Source organism: Oryctolagus cuniculus, chromosome 3 (genome assembly GCF_051225735.1).
Source record: "Oryctolagus cuniculus isolate XC-2025 breed Fujian yellow rabbit chromosome 3, ASM5122573v1, whole genome shotgun sequence".
Taxonomy (NCBI): Eukaryota; Metazoa; Chordata; class Mammalia; order Lagomorpha; family Leporidae; genus Oryctolagus; species Oryctolagus cuniculus.
In genome coordinates, this window is record NC_142869.1 from 76149966 (window position 1) to 76169559 (window position 19594).

The 19594-nt window shown below is 38.2% G+C and overlaps 1 protein-coding gene across 6 annotated transcripts in view; it reads left to right on the forward strand.

Annotated features, from left to right (window-relative positions):
• The first annotated feature begins 8948 nt into the window (after window positions 1–8948).
• LOC100349657 (sodium channel protein type 3 subunit alpha) overlaps window positions 8949–19594 on the forward strand; it is a 118672-nt gene continuing 108026 nt past the window's right edge. For 5 of the 6 annotated variants that reach the window (XM_051848557.3, XM_089329089.1, XM_089329087.1 and 2 more), the window contains exon 1: window positions 8949–9226. The gene's annotated coding sequence lies outside the window, so the exon portion shown is untranslated. The remainder of the gene's footprint in view (window positions 9227–19594) is intronic. The other variant, XM_089329088.1, reaches the window with a different exon arrangement.

Consider the following 19594-nt stretch of genomic DNA (forward strand, 5'->3'; position numbering starts at 1 on the left):
GATACAATAGGTGGAGGCATCCTAGTAATTAATGAAATCAAAGTTTTTAGCAACCTATTATTTTTCATTCATATAGATGTAGATTATACAACATAGCATAAACTTCACAATACCTTTCATATCCATATACCTTCATATACCTCCAGTTTCTTCCACTTTGCATAATTCCATTTTTCTCCCAGGTTTATAAAAGCACCATAACGTCCTTCTCCACTTCTTTGCTCTTGAGTTATTTCTAGAAGCTGGAGTTCTTTAATAATGTAGCCCTTTCTTCCTTTCCAGCATCTTCATTAGTATCTCCCAAGTCTCCTCATCTTCACATTCTTCTCACAACCCATCTCTCCGTCCACAGCACAGCTGCATTAATCAGTTCACCTCAAGAAACTCAATCAGAGCAGTTATTTTCTGAAATATGAGCATATAATAATTTCAACTATGACTAATCTGATTTAAAAAGAATTCCTTTAAATTGTCTCCTCCGTTAATTAAGTTAACTTAGGGGTCAGAACTGTGGCTCAGTAGGTTAAGCCACCATCTGCAATGCTGGCATCCCATATGGGCACCAGTTTAAGTACCAGCTGCTCCACTTCTGATCCGCCTCTCTGCTAATGTGCCTGGGAAAGCAGTGGAAGATGGCCCAAGTCATTGGATACCCTGTATCCACATGAGAGATTTGATGATGTTCCTGGCTCTGAGCTTTGGCCTGGCCCAAAGCTGGCAATTGTGGGCATTTGGGAAGTGAACCAGTAGATTGAAGTTCTCTCTGTCTCTCTTTCTCTCTGTCTCTCTAACTCTGGCTTTCAAATAAATAAATATTTTTTTTAAAAAAATGTGAACTTACAAATTGTGAAAGACTGGGGTTCCCATTGTCTTTTTTTTTTTTTTTTTTTTGACAGGCAGAGCTAGACAGTGAGAGAGACAGAGAAAGAGAGAAAGGTCTTCCATTGGTTTACCCCCAAATGGCCGCTACGGATGGCACGCTGCGCCAATCTGAAGCCAGGAGCCAGGTGCTTCCTCCTGGTCTCCATGCGGGTGTCCCACTGCCTTCCTGGGCCACAGCAGAGAGCTGGACTGGAAGAGGAGCAACTGGGACATAATCCGGTACCCCAACCGAAACTAGAACCCAGGGTACCGGTGCCTCAGGCAGAGGATTAGCCCAGTGAGCCATGGCACCAGCCCCAATTGTCTTTTAAAAAATCAAATTAAGTAAAAATTTATCCTAAATAAAATAGAGCTTCTGAAAATGTTATACATTCAAGACTTAGAAAATGCATGCAGCAGAAACATGTAAGTATGCTGTATTATTTTGCTGCTTTGGTATCAAATAATGCAAAACAGTAAAAATGCAATGGAAGCTGCAAATGTAATTCAAGTGAATACTTTCAAAAACAAAAGAGCATGTTAACTTAAAGTTTTAATTCTTCTCTTATTGACATAATTTTTATAGATTTGGATATAGTTACTTGCATGCACCAAATTGTAGAAAGAGAATGAGAGAGTGTGTAAGTGAACTGTCTTAAGTGCTTGCTTATAATTAGCAATAGATGCTAAGGACTCATGGGAAAAACAATAACATATTTTTCTCTTTAGTTTAGATGATCTGACAGTCTGACAGTGTCACACTAATGAAGTTTGTGTAGGAAAAAACGGCTGGTTGCTTAGTCACAAAGCCCTTGAGTGGAGGGTGTGTGTGCATATGAGTAAACAGATTATCCAGGGATCCTTCCTGAGAGAAGCAAAGATGTGCATCACCCAGTGTCTGGCCTTATCAGCTACATATCCTTTTAAAGAAACCCAATTGTAACTAATGAGCTTTTATAAGTACTGAAGAATACTAGCTATTTGAAGGGATGGATCATTTTCACTTCCAAAAACATGTATAGCTCTATAAAAGGTAATGAAACAGAATGAAACAGAACTTTTTCACTTTGGTACAGGTTACTGGGGGTTGTCACATTACTGGGAAAATGGAGTAGCTTTGCCTAGCTTTATAAACAGAGTAGATAAACAGAGTAGAGTCTAGTTCTTAACTCTGCCATTTGATGACAAGTCTTTTCTTGTTACTGGTTTTCTAAATGGGAGAGGAAAATAGCACAACCGTATATGCGTGGTGACTCAATACTATCCCACCCATGATGGGTATATACTGAGTCATTACTACTGTGTTCCAAGCATTGTGTTAAGTGATGAAAAAGAGGAACAGAAAAGGTACTGTACTTGCTCTTACGGAACACTTAGTCTTGTGTAGGAGAGTGTTGAAGAGGATGACTGGAAACAAATAAGCCAACATTTTCAGCGTGGTCTGAAAAACACTGCAATATAATACTTAGGGAATACAAGAGAGTGTGACTAAGTCACTGATGGCAAGAGCAGGACAGGATAGCAAGATCATTACCTTGAGCATTCCAGAATTAATAGTAGTTGGCCAAACATTGGAAGGAAATGGCTATGAGAATAACAATAAAAGAAAGTAATTTCAGACAGAGGGAACGGGAATTAAAAAGGTGTAGTGGACAAAGATTCCTTTGAAAATTGCAATTGCATACCTCCTTAGTTATAGTACAGAAGGTAATCCCTATTGGAAACCAGTTGAAAACTAAATATGTCTTACTGCATTATTCTTTTTAAAGATAAAGTCTAAAGAATATTTAATATTACTGAAGTCAAGTATACCAAATAAATAATATTTTACAGCTATTATATCGGTAAGATTTGAATAATTTTTTGACAGGCAGAGTTAGACAGTGAGAGAGAGAGAGAGACAGAGAGAAAGGTCTTCCTTTTTCCGTTGGTTCACCCCCCAAGTGGCCGCTACAGCCGGTAAGGTGCGGCCGGCACACTGCACCAATCCAAAGCCAGGAGCCAGGAGCTTCCTCCTGGTCTCCCATGCGGGTGCAAGGCCCAAGGACTTGGGCCATCCTCCACTGCCCTCCCGGGCCACAGCAGAGATCTGGACTAGAAGAGGAGCAACCGGGACAGAATCCGGTGCCCCAACCGGGACTAGAACCCAGTGTGCCGGCGCCGCAGGTGGAGGATTAGCCTAGTGAGCCACAATGCAGGCCAGATTTGAATAATTTTTAGCATCATGCAATTCTTGTTGCATTTTTTATTAAAATTTTGTTTTTAATATTTAATTTTTAGGCAATTTGTTAACATTTTGCCACATTCACTTCATATGTAAATATTATATTCATACACATTCATGCTATTTTTCTTGATACTAAAGATATTAATGCTACATAAATATTCATGACAAGGATCATACAGTGGGGAAATACAGGTATATTATTGTGTAAAGGACATAATTCAGTGAACACTACATTTATAACCATGTGTATACAAATAATACGACATCTACTCATATTTCAGTACTCTTTCTATATATTTTAACTCCCATATATGAAAGAAAACATTTGAAATTTGTCCTTGTGTATCTGGCATATTTTACTTAACAAAATGATCTATAGTGTCATCCATTTTGTTGCAAACATCAGGTTCTCATTCTTTTTATAGCTGAGTAATATTTCATTGTGTTTATACTGCATTTTCTGTATGCATAGCCTTTATTTATTTAAAAAAAGAGAGGGAGGGTGAGAAGGAAAAGAGGGGAGAGAGATTCCATTTACTCATTCACTCCCTAATGCCTGCAACAGCTGGCACTGGGTCAGGCCAAAGCCAGTGGCCAAGAACTCCATCTTGGTCTGAGTACTTGAGTACTGAGTACTTGAGTCATAGTTAGCTGTTTTCCATGCTAGTTAGCTAGCATGTTAGCTAGTTAGTTTCCATAGTTAGCTGTTTTCCAGGCATTACCAGGAATCTGGAACTGGGAGTGAGACCAGGACTCAAACTCAAGTACTCAGATATGAGCTGTGATTGTGCTGAGTGGCCCTTCACCACTGCCGCAAATGCCTGCCCCAAACTTTTACTTCTCTGTACCAAATTTCCCACCTGAAAAATATGTAAAATGTTTACACTTCCCAGCTTTGAAACATGCTGCAAAGGAGAAAGATGCAATGATTGTGAAAGTATTTGTTATCTTTTGTAACAAGAAGACCATTTATACTTTTTAATAAATTATGATACCTTACATACTAGAAATTGGACGAAAGTGAGTTAGACTCAGAATTTACCATTAGGGGATTACAATCTAAAGTAGAATAGTCTAGTGTAAAGATAACAGAGTAATGTAACTTAATTCTTGTTTATTTAACATAAATGCACGCACAGTGGCAGGGAACATTGTTTTCAAGCAGACTGAAGACCGGGCATGTAAGATGAGATTCAGTTTGAATGAGGTCTTTGGTAGAATTGGGAGTCAGGATTGACTCAAACTAGAAGGAACCCATTTTAGACTCAACTTAAAAAGTGAACAACTAGGGGATAAGTAAGCACCAGTGTATAAAGGTACGTGTTCAATATGCTTTACTATCTTAAATTCTTTTTTAAAATTTATACTGAAAATTCTCTAATATATAAGTGCACAAGATTCAATCAGAACAGAAATATGCAGACAGTTCCATGCATTCCACCCTACATTCCCTCTCCCTCCATTGAAGTGTGGGGTTTGTAAAATCTGAAATCGTAGTCCACATACAAAACATATCCACAACATAAATGTTTGGCTCAATGAATTACCGTGAAGTGAACTCCTATGTAACCACCCCTCCCCCAGTCAAAAAATAAGATCACACCAGTCCATAAAACATCCTCTGTCTCAGCCAATCTTTGTGAAAGATGATCTTATCTTAAAAGAAACCATCATACTTCTAAGACTAGAATCCATTTAACCTATTTAAATGTAGTAGTTGGATTCATGTTTTGTTTGTGTGTCTACCTTCTTTCTAGGCTGCATTGCAATCATGAAATCTATTGCTTTTACGTGGGAAGCTACATTTCCTTCATCTGCCTCTCTCTGCAATATTATAGATCAAGTATATACCATGCCTTTTATAATCCATTTTATTAATAGCTATTTAGGTTCTTTCTCATTTGAGTTGCTTTGAATAATTCTGCAGTGGACATTCTTGTATACACATACATGTCTGCCAAGTACATTCCTAAGAGCCACACTTTCTGGCTAATCAGGTATGCTTATTTGTAGCTTTAGCTGTTAAGGTTTTCCAAAAGAATTGCACCAATTCGCATTCTCACTTTTAGTATGGGAGAGTTTCTGTAGCTCCAGGTTCTCATCCATACTTAGTGTCATCAGCCTTTTGCAGTTTTGCTGTACTGGTGGGTGGATAGTGGGGTTTTATTAGCTCAGCATGACAGTATGTTCCTATTACACTCTGCGTGGGAAACCAAATGATCTAGGACATAAGAAAGTGGGGCCTGGGTTTGGGATTTTCTTTCATAGAGTGTATTGATGTTCTGAAAAAGCATTACTATAGCTGTTACCCACAAAATTTCAGGAGTCCTTGAGGATCCAGGGGCTGAAAAGATGTAGAGGTCAATTCAAGGCCTAACTGGAGGCTATCAGCTCTACTCTGTTCTGAATTTCTGTAATTCAGACAAGGCGTGTTTTCTCAGGACGGTCAGATGTCACAAAGATGCCAGGTGCTGTACGTTTATAATCAGTGACTGTTTCACCTGAAGCTTTTCCAGGATCCACTTACTGAAGATCTGAAAATTACCTGTCATTCCATCTGCAGAAGCAAAGTGCAAAAGCCATAATAATGTTAGAACCATAACAAATAACCTTGCTTTTCTGGTCACTTTTCCTTTTTTCTATCTTTTTATTTACGATGACAAATGCTGCCCACATAAAATGAGTTTCTTTAGCAACACAAATTAAAGGTTTGTTTGCTGGCATTTTTTTTCTTTGCTGTGGGTACATTGACAATAATTTGCATTTGTTGTTTTTTAAGTCAATTATGATTAAAATGTAGCAGGATATCACCTTTACAAAATTGGCTCAGGCCCTCCAATCAGGAGTGACTACACTATCGGGAAACTCCTTTGGGTATCTGGATACCAAAAACTGGTCATTAAGGTTGATACACCACTAAGTATTATGATTAGAAATGAAATTAGTGCGGAATTCTAGGTAATAAACATTTAGCTAAGCAGTTGTGAGCAAGGTTAATTTGCCTGTGACTCTAGGAGAAAAATATTAGATGTCTGTACATAGAAAAAATCAAACAAGGAAATGTCACAACATTTCAATGAATGTGTGAGGGGCTGTGGTTTAAGTTAGTGGAAATTTATTTCCTTTATCTCCTTCAGCACCTGGTAAATATTTGAATCAAAGGGCTTATCTTATTCTACTATTACTGTCCGTGTGTTTTGATGATACATGAAGTGCTAACCAACATGCTTTTTCATCGTTTGTATTTCATTCCTTCTTCATTAAAAATATGAATAACATCGCCATGGGTAAAGGTTGAAGTGCCTGGCACAGAGTACAAGTAAGTGTTAGTCTGGTAGTACTTTTAGCACTACTGAGTTTCTTCACTATTACAGAAATCTCTTCTCCCAACTCCCTTCCCCTCTATTCTACCCTGCTCTTCCAACTTCTGGCCAGATATCAAGGCTACTATTGTCTAGGTGGGATTGACATTGTAAACAGACAAAGGAATCATCAAAGTCTCATGCTTTACATTTAAAAGATTTTAATTTTTAATGTTAGGGGTTGAATTGTGCCCAACATCAAAGAAAAGATATGTTGGAGTCCTAAACCCTAGTAACTTAGAATATGCCCTTACTTAGAAATATGGTCTTCACAAAGCTTAATCTGCTAAAATGCTGTCACTAGGGAGAACTCCCAACCTAAAATGACTCTGTACTTAGAAAAACAAGACCTGTAGACACAGAGACCGTGTGAAGAGACACAGGGAGGGCACCACAGGAAGACAAAGACAGAAACTGGAATTACTGCCACAAGCAAGGAAATGGAAAGAGGCAAGAAGGAGTGACCCTTCCCTTGTGGGTTTTGGAAGGAGCATGGCCATGCCACGCCCTTGATCTTCAACTTTCTGGCTCCAGAACTATGAAACAATCAATTTCTGTTGGTCTAAGCCTACCATAGGTGCTTCATTAGTGCAGTCATAGTAAACAGACACATTTGGTGCAAGGAAGAAAAAGTCAAGAGAAAAAAATTCTGTTCCCTCTTGATTGCTGGCCCAGAAAAAAGAGATAGAAGCAAAACACTATTGTGGCTGGAAAGGAAGTTTGAGAGAAAGTAAGGGAACCCACTCAAATGGAATCTCTAAGAAGGGTCCCCTATATAATTTGCCAACCCAGTTTGCACAGAAAAGGTGGGAAGATGAGAAGTCAGAATATTTTAATGCAACATGGACTGTGCCTCTGTAGCCTGAAGCCCACAGAGTGCTGATATCCCAAGGGATAGGACCAGTAGAACAGACATGGCTCTCTGGAGTGCTTAAGGCCTGGAAGGGTGTTTGCACCATCCAGCTGTAGCGCAAAGTGACTCTGTGAAGATGCTACTTGTTTATTTCCCTCCTCCACCAAGGACAGCAACAAACTTTACCTGGGAGAAAAGGCTGAGAAAACTGTAGACGGCTAACAGTCATAAAGAGAAGATGCTACCATGCAAAGCCAGATGGACTGGAATCCTGGCGTCAAATGAGGACATGGGAACTCAGTAGATGTGGAGCGATGGTGATGCCTCCAGGTCAGACAAGCTTCCACACCTCAGTGGAGGCTCACCTAGAAGACAGCCAGCCAGATCTAGCCTCTGCTCTGTTCACATAAGTAAATATTCCTGAACCTAGATTGTCTCCACGAGAAGCAGAGCTGGAAGAAGAACATTATGCACTGGTTTATCATAAACCTGCAGTCCTTGAGAAAGGTCTCAAGTGATTCAGCTTACTTGAATTGAATTAGATTTATTTTCTGCCATCAGACAAAGTGAGGGCTGTAATTAAAAACTAAGCAAATGATATTGCTTAAACACATGAATTGAAAATATTGTATCAGTGATATTTATCTTTTTTGTAAAAAACTTCTTAATGACAGACATGTTTGTTTCTATCTTTGCCTTCGGAGCTAACAATGCTTGACGTCATACTGTCCATCATACAGCTGCTTCATAAATATGAACATATTTAACTCTTGATAAACTAATAAAATTAGTTATTTTCTCTAAAGTAAATATGAGCAGTCTAAAAGTAACAAAAATAGCACTTTGAGAAATCTTTTAATAGTTATTTTTATTTTGCTGTATATTGTATGCTTTGATATCCTTACAAACAATACATTTTGAAGTATTTTAAAGATTTATACACATAATATACAACCATTGACTTGAATTGTCTCCTGTAAGATGAATTTCAACTGTTCCACATGTTATACACAAACGCCATTTAAAATTTAAAATTTAAAGATCTAAATTATCCTGGTTTCAGTACAGCATAGAATATTTTTCCACATCCACACGTTATTTTTTTCAGATGTTTTACCGGGAAGCCACACAGAATGTCCATCAGTGAGCCTGCACTACATGGTTCTCCATAGAGTACAATCTTAGTTGCTTTGACAAAACAGCCCACGAGGAGAAAATATTTTCAGATGAGAACAAGTCACAAGAGACATTTTACAAAACTCCACGGGCAAGGCATAAGATAATCTAAAATGCTAATTTTTTGAAAATAATTAATAGTTTTTTTTAAAGTTTTAGTAGTTTACTGGTGAAACTACTGCAAATTTATAAATTGTAGAAAAAATCTTAATGAGATACCAATGACTAAGTGTGCCGAAGGCTCCCTTTGTGCATATACTTCTGTAGCAGGTAGGCTGCCTCTGTTTAGTATCTCGGGAAATCATACCCCAGCACCTTTCTCCCTCTCAGAGTACTTTCATGATTAACCATGGTTCCACACAGGTTTAACCTTCTTCCCTGTGACTGGGTAAAGGCGAATGTTTTTCCTGTTGGTCCATTTTGTCTGTCTGCCAGTAGGTGGCGCGGTACTACGTTGAGTGCCGCCAGACTTTTTTTTTTTTTTTTTTTCCTCCTGAAAGCTGTTTTCTGATATATGTTGGGTACCATAGAGTGAATCTCAGAACAGGAAGCGGAGGCATAAGCAGAGAGGATTCTGGAAAGGTCTCTTTGTTTTCTGGTCCACAGACAAAACAAGAAAAAAATTGTAATTAATATGTAAACCTCTCTAGCCAAAAATCTGAACTGCAGGGGAAGGCACATTGTACTCTGACCATCTTGGATGCAGGGCTTTGTTATGCTGTGATTCGTAAGGCTCTGCCTTATCAGGTAAGCTGACAAAACATTTCATTATTTGTACCATAGACTCCAGCTGCCGGGACATTTTAAAATCCTTTTCATGCTATTGTTTTTAGCCTAATGTTGTTTGAATGTAAATTACAGGAACGGAAGGCATCATTTGATGTGTAAACTGCTCACTATTTCTTTATCTTTCAAAGGAAATTGAGCCTCTGTCTAGAAATGGTGACTTAGAGTACAGAGGAGGCACTAATGATCTTGTGTTTGTGAAACATGCGGATGCTATGATCCGTTCTTTTCAGAGATAATATTTTTATTATATTTGAAGCTAGCCTAATGAATTCCATGTCTTGTATATTATCTATTTAAATGTCCAGTGTTTCCAGTAATTTTTGGCATAAATGTGTAGTGAGATTGGAACTATCTTTTCTGTGCTGTGGTCTTTCATTTAAGAGCTTTGGAGAGGCCATGAATATTGGGAGTCATAACAATATAGAGGTGTTTAGCTATTGGAAATACAATATAATTTTTCCCTAAAAATCTTTTCATAGAGGGAAAAAAATCACCAACGCTAACCATTCAAAGAAATTTAACTTTCTAATATAAATGATCCTTATATGCTCTATAATGTGCTACTTCTTTTTAATATATTCATCTCATATTAAATTTTTATCTTCAATGTATTGATTTAAAGAGTATTTTATCTTCTTGATGAATTGTCCCATAAGCTGATTCCTGCATATATTTTCTATGTAGATTTAATAGAGGTTATTATCATCATTACTATAATTATTAATTATCAGGAACAAAATAACCCCAATAATTCATTTCATGTATTATCTAAATTTCTATAGTTGTCTTTCAAATATTTTGTAGCATACACATAATTTTTTCCCTTAGCAATCACATGCTTAGAATAAGAAATTTTTGACAGGAAATCTATAGTAATAATTAAAATACAAGTTAGAAAAATCATAGCTTTTTGTACATACACAACAGGTAGTGTAATGCAGCTTATGATGACAAAGGTAAGGGTATAAGTGCTTGCAGGAATTTGCATAGAAACCCTGCATCACATTCAGTCTGACGAACGTGTGCTGTATATATAATAAAGACCTTTGCTTTCAACTCAGGTTTGCAGCCAGGACTGGCCAAAAGGGCTTCAAAAATCAAATCTGAGAGGCATCCGCACTGTCATTTCTAATGACATAAAAATATTGATATTTCATTTTCAAGATTTACAATAAGAAACTGTAATACTCCTCCTAAAAACATTTCAAAATAGTGGTGGCCTCATAGGAAAGCCTCCTATAGGATATAAAGGAAACTGTTTCTTTTGAAAGGGTTCCCAGAAACGGATGTTAATTGACTTGAGAGCACTGCACACGCCTGGCTTCTGTACAGGTGACTGAATGTGAGTAACTTTGTTCTGTGTAAACACCAGAACCGGTTGATGGAAGCAGTATACATTCATGAATGGATGCTTGTGTTTTGGCCCTGAATGTTAGTTTTATGTTTCTGTATTGGAGGGAGGGGCCATGATAGCTGTAATGATCTTAGTTGCTCATCTACACAGGAAGGCAGAGGTCTTCACTTCACAAGATGTTCTCTTCGAAAATTTTTTAGAAATAAACTTGCTTTGTTTAAATGGTGTATCAAACAGATTTGAGTATCTTATTTCTTGAAGGGATCTGATGCTAGCTTCATTTGTAAGGTCAAGAATAAAACTGATTTTTTTATGTAGTAGAGTTACATCTATTGAGCTCAAGCTGGAAGTCTTGGGATCTAGTTCAAGTTCTGCTACTAATGAGATGTGTTGCCTCATAAAAAACACCAGCTATCACTGAAGTGAATTTTAATTCTTTGTAAAAAGTGGGAATTAGAGTCAAAGATACACAAGTATGTTTTTCATTTTAAGAAGCCCAGGATTCTAATTGATCTTGATTTTTCTCCAGTTGATTTCTCAGCTTAACTATAGTCTAATGTATCTTTAACTCTCACAAAATTATATATAATGATTAATGATGCACTGGATATGGGGATACAAGCAGGCAAATAGGGATATTGTAAAGGTCTTTAGCTAGTGCCTTCTGTGGTGGAAACCAGCAAGGGACAAAATGGAGAAGTGGTTACTTGACAAATGATTTAAACCTTCTGAGCCTCTAGTACATCATTTATGAAATAGGAATAGTAATGCCTCCTACAGGATTTTGTAAATAAAATGATGTCCATTCAGTGCTTAGCAAAGATCCTGAACATATTTATCCATCTTTTCCTTCTTCCCCGGTCCGAGGTCCCCAAATAACCACCAAAGGGAACAGATATCATTGTTATTATTATTGCCAGTTGTAAAACACTTTCCATACAACAGGAAGGATAAAATAAAACTGCCAAGAAAACCTGTAGCTGAAGAGTGAATGGTTCTGATCCCAGAGAGGAGTGTCCTTGCTGAAATGACAACAAAATGCAACTATAGTAATACCAGTTAGAAGCCACATCCTGGGCATTTCCTGGAGAGTTCACAGAACTCTCATAACTTCCAGAAGACAGTATTTTTGCCCAGTGATGTGATCATCGATTCCATTTCAAACTCATTTTATTTTTTTTTAACAAAATAGAAGCAAGGAGCTTTATTTCACTTTGGCTTAGTAAGATTTACCTGTTACACAGAAGACCTCAGGGATGATTCACAAAGGAAATCTAGGTTTCATGGAAAAGCACAGTTAAATGCCAAATAACTTCTATGACCACCAGGTTAGAGCCCAAAGCCCAGGAATGTCTTGGTTATGTGATAAAGTAAAAACTCTACTGTTTAAGTCCTGTTAGTGAGTGATTCCACAAAAGGCGGAAAGGCAAATTGTGCCTGATGAAATTGTTGCTGTACTGCAAACTCCCTGCTGCCCTCCAAAGGTTTTCTCTAAGTGCAGCTTCCTGCTCCTGACAGCTGTGTGCTACTGGGACCATCAGGAGCTAGGACTCCGATGACCTTTCAGCACCCCAGGCCTACTAATCCTTCCCTTCAACCACCCTGGGCCTCTTTTAACTGACTCAAGTAACTGTGCTGTCAGCTTCATCTTCATGGTAGCCAAGATGACTTAATGGAATCATGATTAGACAGTTCTGAGATGACTGAGAGCTTGGGGAGGGGAGGAGGGGACGCTTTCTCGATTAGCCAGTGCTGGTGGGGAAGTTGTTGTTAGTCACTTCCCTTGGCATTAGGTCACTCCCAGCTCTACAAGTCCTTATGCCTGGGTTTGAAGTGATCGAAAGTATCCATAAGCCTAAGTGTTGACATTTTTTTTTGATGAAGGAAAGGACATGTGACTATGGGAGGAACTGTGCAGATGACTTTTTTCTCTTTTCTTTCTATATAGAAAGATGGTGATTCAGTGATGGTTGGGAATTAATGTTTCATTTGTCTTCTAAAAATATAGTGTTCATTCTCATCTTAATAGTGATGGATGTTTTATCAGTTTTCCAAAACTGTGAGGATTAACTACTCATGTACTCTGGAATTATGATTCAAGATAATAACAGTTCTTTCCTGTGCTTTTATGTTTTTAAATTTTGATCAATTTGAATTTTGAATAAACATTTAGTTCCACTTGAATTTTGCCCCATAAGCAATTTTTATGGCAGATCAATGTACAATTTGACATCTGAATTACTATTTCTTGAGGCAGATTTTTGAGTTGGTTATAAAATTTGAGAATGAAAATGTCATATTGTGTAAGTTTATACATTTGTCTGATTAGGAAGACACTTTTGTAATTCAACTTTACATGACAATATTTTTCAATTCTTTGGTTACACATTTTCATAGGATATAATATATATATAAACACCAATTTCAGAACAAAATAGTTTTTATCTTTAATTACTAAATAATACAATAAATAAACTCTTGCTGTCTTGATAAGAAAGGGCATATTTTGTTCTAAACTGCCTGATAGGCACTTGTATATGAACCTTGCGTCTACATCCAAGCAAACAATTAGCCATTGAAGAATTATTTAAATTATCTGAATAGATACCACAAGTTTAAATGTGCCCTAGCTATTGATAGCTTTTTTTAATACTCTATTTCTTCTCAGAACTTTAAATGATATGGTCATGGGAATAATTTTAGAGAATTTTTTCCCACAATTTATGAATAAAGAACAACTGTAACTTACATACAGATTTACACTAGTAAAATACAGAGTATATAAACATACACGGGACAGTGGTAGCATAAGTGAATTTTCAGGGATTGTTTTAGTTCAGAGAAACGTTTCAAAAGCCTGGAGTTATTTCTGTAATAACTGAAATAGGCTGTCTTCCTTTAGGATTCTGCATACAGGGAGCGCTTCACATGATTAAGCTCTGTGCTGGAGCAAAGGAAGAGAAATGATGGTCCCTAAATTATTAAAGAGTGGTTTAACATTGTTTTATTCAACGGCTGAATTCAAAGATGGGAAGTCACTCTTTAAATAACTTTGGCCATTTTCTGCCAAGAAGCTCCCTTTTGGGAATTTTAATCTCCTGGTATTCAGAATATACTTCATTCTTATTTGGGTTGTACAGAACATTTTGTCCTTTCTCAGGAGTTTGAACTGGAGTAATTCACGTGATCTCACTTCTAATTACCAAGAAGTGACATTATCATTCTAGACATGAACTCAGCCTATGTTGGCATAAAGTTTAATTGGACAGAATTTTTGAGTGTAAGCCTCCATTGGAGAGCTGGTCACCTGGTAGTTCTCGGTCTCCTTTGTATTTCTGCTTGTGGCATTCATTCTTCTCCTTGTAAGTTATTTTTCTTCTACCTCACCATTGATGCTTCAGGTGTTTTCATGGAACTCATATTAGTGTGAAGTGATGTTGCATGTTGATCCTGTTAAAGAAGGGGACACTCCTTTGCATGGCTGAGGTTGTTGGATCAAATAGATTCTTAACAGAAATCTCCCTCTTCTAAAATCATGTCAGTATTAATTACAGTGCAGGATAAATCCAACAGGACACAACTACAGGCATGATCTGGCCAGGGGATAACTAGTTTCTCTTCTGCTTCCCTTTTGCCTGCCCAGCCAGGAAACTGTAATCCTCATGAAGAGGGAGTGCCTTTCCTTGGGTTTCATATCCACGATTGAGTTCGACCCATTGCCATTTCTCCATCTTGCGAATTTCAAATCCTTGATTAGACCATGTGTCATCTCTCAGGTGTCTGCTTTTCCTGCTGACATCTACACTACCATGGCACTGGCACTTTAATTAGCATCATGGGTGCTTTTCCTTCTTTTTCCTATTGTTACTAATGCTTCCCTTGCTGTTGACATCTTGTTGGGACTGTATGTAAAATTCTCACTTTTGCTCTGTTCTGCAACTATTGAAATTTTTCTTTAAAGTTTAAAATTGAGGATAAATATATCCTTTAGCTGTGAAATTGAAGAACAAGATCTTCACATGTTCTTGAGTCCTATTTATGGTCCCAAAGTTCTAAAAGTTCTTGTCTTTAACCCTTGCTGATATTGATTATAGTTAAAATAAATTCTTGATTAATATTGGCTTTATCCAATGGCAGAAGGTTCTGTCATCAATCTTTATGTACTTACACAGGCCAAAGTATGTTGTGTTCTCTCTCCTTGCCATAAAATCTGGATGGTATTGGGTGAGAATGTAAATCAAACACATGTAATGAGAACTTCTTGACCAGTAAGCAGAGAATCAAGAAGGAAAAGCAAAATGAGAAAGGAAAAAAAAAAAACTAGATTTGTAAAACCTTACTAAGAAAAACTACAGGAGAAAAACAGCTAAAAGGAAAGAGATACACAAACGTCAGAGAAAATACAAAGAGGTAGATCATGAGCTCATTCACAAAATGGCTCACAGCCGTGGACCTGGGGAGCTTGAAAAAGTGCAGTACTGGGTTCTGTGTTAGGCCATCTCAGTTACATTCTCTCATGGCTGAGGGTGGGCATATTGTTTTAAAGCTTTGGAATAATTTTTGGAAGCTCTGCAAGAATAGTTCAAATATGGAGGCAGGTTTGCAACAAGTTGGCTAGAGGAAGGCAAATGAAAAGAAGAGGAGCTAATGAAAACTTGCCTGGAGAAGTGAAAAATAGCTGACAGATGACTTTCAAAATAATTTCAAAATGCTAATGAGTCAGCCTGTGATATGTAATGACATAGCAAATACTTAAGAAAATAATAGGAGAAATTTGTGTCCACTTCTGTCTTGGTGGAACAGGATGGCATTTATTCTGTATGTTTTAAGCATTTTTCTATATAAATAGTTTCCTTATCTTTAACTCTGAAAGTTGACCAGCTGGTTTTATGGTCTATTTTGCATGTTAAACATCTGAACAATTGTGCACACTTGGAAGTTATCATCAGTAAACTTCATTTTTTCAACTGGAGATCTACCTTTTTTATTCTGTGCCTTAGAAATCGCTGTCTTGAGAACTGAGCCTTAAATAATCAAATAAGAGAGGGCCTGTTGAAATGTCCAGGCCTAATGAATGTCCAAGTCATCGAGCTAGAAATAAAACACATTGATTTCCAATTTTTTGAAAGTGCAATTTTGACAGATTTAGAAAAAAGGCAGATTCTATAAATCAACAAAGTTTGTAAAACCAAAATGCACTTAAAATGTATTTTCAAAACATGGTATTTCTGAAAAGGGAGTGACTTAATCTAATAGCTAAGTGGAATTAATAATTAATTGCATTTCTTAACAGGGATTCCATTGCTGAAGTGAATCAGTTTTTTCAACTCTTTAAAGAGACGTTTTCTAGGGTAACAACCCAGCTGTTTTTCCATGTTGGTTTTTTTGGGGTCCGTTTCACAACTGGGAGGAGACAGTGGTAGCCATTCATAAAACAGTCTGTATGTCCCTCAGAGCAGATTATATCCTAAACTGTTTCCTCTGGAGGATCATCATTTAATATTCATGCTTAGCTTTCTTTCTTCACCACTTCTTATATTTTCTCATCCTGTTCTGTAAAATTTTCATCATACAGAAGAACTTCATTTAATCTCCAATACAGACTATCTATATTTTGAAGCAGGTGGATGGTGACTTTTTAGAAAAGAGAAGAAATATCATGTTTGAGATCAAGTTTATGATGAATGCCTCTTACGTAGTGCTTGGGTTCTCACACAAGGATTGAATCATTTACTTAAAAAAATTACCCCATACCTTTATACACAAAATGCTTGGATCGTCTACAACAAATATACAAATAATAAATCAGTAAACTAATCATAATAATAATAGCCTGAACCAAGAAAGGAAAGCTTTTTGAAGAAAAAACTTAAATGACTCAGTCTGGTGAGTGGATCATATAGGTTATTGCTATAACATTCCCTCTGCAAACGTAGTGACAACTATAAAAACTAATGACTCTCTTGGGTCAAACATTTCAGCTTCTTGTTCAAAATCATTTAGTATACTTTGAAAAGAAAGGGGTAAAGCTTAGGAGTAAATGAAAAGTGGCAGAGCACATGCAAATCATGATGCAGATCTCTATGCAAATTAATACCAAAGAGTTAAATACACCAGCAAAACAATTGTGTGCTGTCTCTTATACATCCAGAAGACCTAATTTTGCTTTGTAACTAAAAATGACCCTGAATCATGGGAAGGCACGTTTCTTTTAAATGTCCCATTAAATGCCCTATAGTGGTGACAACACTCTATGAGATCAACTTAATCAAGAAATAATATACATTTTTTAAATAAGCCATATCCTACAGGAAAGCTAAATTTAGGGAGCTTTATGCATAATAAAATATCTTCTATTGATTCTCTCAATTTATTTCTGCATAAAAATCTTGAAGACTAAATATTTAAGACACAAAAAGGGGCAACTCTATATGAGAACTATTTGTACCTTCCAATCAATTTTTCTGTAAACCTGAAATTTCTATATTAATTTTTCAAAAGGGAGGGAGTTTGAAGTATGAGTGATTTCAGTGTCCAGTTTGGCATAAGCAATTTTCCCAAGATCCTGAATCATCTATAGCCTTGAAGAGACAGTGCAGGTGGCAGCCCCTACTATGGTGGGCCATCAGTCTCCCCTGGCATTTTCTTCTTTCCACACCTCCTAGCTTTCCCCTCCCTTGCTGCCCTCCCATAGCCAATTTCTTACTTACTAAATTTTGTGTCCCAGGAAAGACAAAGGCAGACAGCCCCTACCAGTCTTCTCAGCCCCAGTTAGCAGTTTGGTAGCTGTATTTCCTGTTTAAAATAAAATTTTGCATCACAGGTAATTTTCTCTTACCTGTAGCATTTTGGCTCTCTTCTGCTTCAAAGAAATCAAGTACTGTACAGCATCCTTCCTGCCTTTTCTTGCAGAGACCTTCTGCTGCTGTGTGTCCCCACTGCAGTGAGTGGCATCATCCACACCTAAACCAGGGCAGAGCAAAGAGTCCCTTGCTCTATTTTCGTGCCAGTGATATACCTAGTAGCTAAGGGAAAAATACACATTCTCTGTGTCTTGAATTCAAATCCAAAAAAAGACATTTTTTCACATTGTATTTATTTAAAATGCCTTAATTTGGTGGGATTTAACCAAGTCACCAATTGTCTTTCAATAAAAACTAGGCTTAAATGCTTGTAGGATTTTTTTTTTAAATCTTCAACTTCTAGGTAGTTTCTCAGATGAGTAGATTTCTCATATTATTATTTTATGAAGAAATCAAATGCACAGAGTTGAATATCCAGAGTTATAAAGATTTCAGTGAATAGTTCCTTTCAACAACCAACCTTCAAATTATGTTCTACTCAAGGCATACATATTACTTATTCATCAAAAAACAGTTTAAACTTTAGCTGAAGAGGATCTATGCAAATATTTAGTTCACCAGAGCTTTCTAAAAATAGATACTTCTTTTTTTTTTTTTTTTTTTTTGACAGACAGAGTGGACAGTGAGAGAGAGAAACAGAGAGAAAGGTCTTCTTTTTCTGTTGGTTCACCCCTCAGTGGCCGATGCGACTGGCGCACTGTGGCCAGCGCATCACGCTGATCCGATGGCAGGAGCCAGGTGCTTCTCCTGGTCTCCCATGGGGTGCAGGGCCCAAGCACTTGGGCCATCCTCCACTGCACTCCCTGGCCACAGCAGAGGGCTGGCCTGGAAGAGGGGCAACCGGGACAGAATCCGGCGCCCCGACCAGGACTAGAACCTGGTGTGCCGGCGCCGCAGGCAGAGGATTAGCCTATTGAGCCACGGCGCTGGCCTAGAAATAGATATTTCTAATAGGCATAGCACCTACCTCAGTAACATGATTAGTACAGAATTTGATGACCCTTGTTCAAAGTATAGAATATTGTTTTACCCTAAGATCCTTTTTTGTCTCAGAAGGTAAATATATGAAGCACACTTATTCTGGACCCCCAAAGTGGGGAGTAAAGGGGAAATAGAGAAAGGGAGAGAGACAGAGAGAGAGAGAGAGAGAGAGAGAGAGAGAAAGCCTTCTATTAACTGGTTTACTTACCAGAGGCTTTCACTGGCCAGAGCCCTGGCTGGAGTCAGGAGCTGGGAACTCAACCCAGGTCTCCCATGTGGGTGGCAGGAAACCAGTTACTTGGGCAGCAGTTACTGCTGCCTCCCAGGCAAGAAGCTGGATTCAAGAGCAGGAGCCAGAAGTTGAACCTAGGCCCGATTATGTGGGAGATGGTTGACTTTACTGGTACCTTAACTGCTAGGCCAAATGCCCACCTGTATAGTATTAGAGATTAAGAAAAGCACTTGGCCGGCGCCGCGGCTCACTAGGCTAATCTTCCGCCTTGCGGCGCCGGCACACCAGGTTCTAGTCCCGGTCGGGGTGCCGGATTCTGTCCTGGTTGCCCTTCTTCCAGGCCAGCTCTCTGCTGTGGCCAGGGAGTGCAGTGGAGGATGGTCCAAGTGCTTGGGCCCTGCACCCCATGGGAGACCAGGAGAAGTACCTGGCTCCTGCCTGTGGATCAGCAAGGTGCACTGGCCGCAGCGCGCCGGCCGTGGCGGCCATTGGAGGGTGAACCAATGGCAAAGGAAGACCTTTCTCTCTCTCTCTCCTTCTCACTGTCCACTCTGCCTGTCAAAAAAAGAAAAGAAAAGCACTTAAAATTAACTACTCCCTTTCCCTCCTCTCCCTTCATTTTTATAGATGAGACACTCAATACCTGAGATCTTGAGTGCTCACTGTATCACAGCAAGGGATAGCAGAGACTAGAATACAGGATGCCTGAATCACAACCCATCTTCCGCTCCTTGTTCTCCTCTCTCTTACTTCCTGTCTCATTAGCTCTTGTTTCCAAACAAGATAGAGCAGGCATGTTTTTCTATTACAATGCCCTGTGTCTGTGGATGACGTGATTCGCTAGCATCATAACCAGGTTTTCACAAAGCATGCTTATTAGAAAAGGCCTCCTCGTG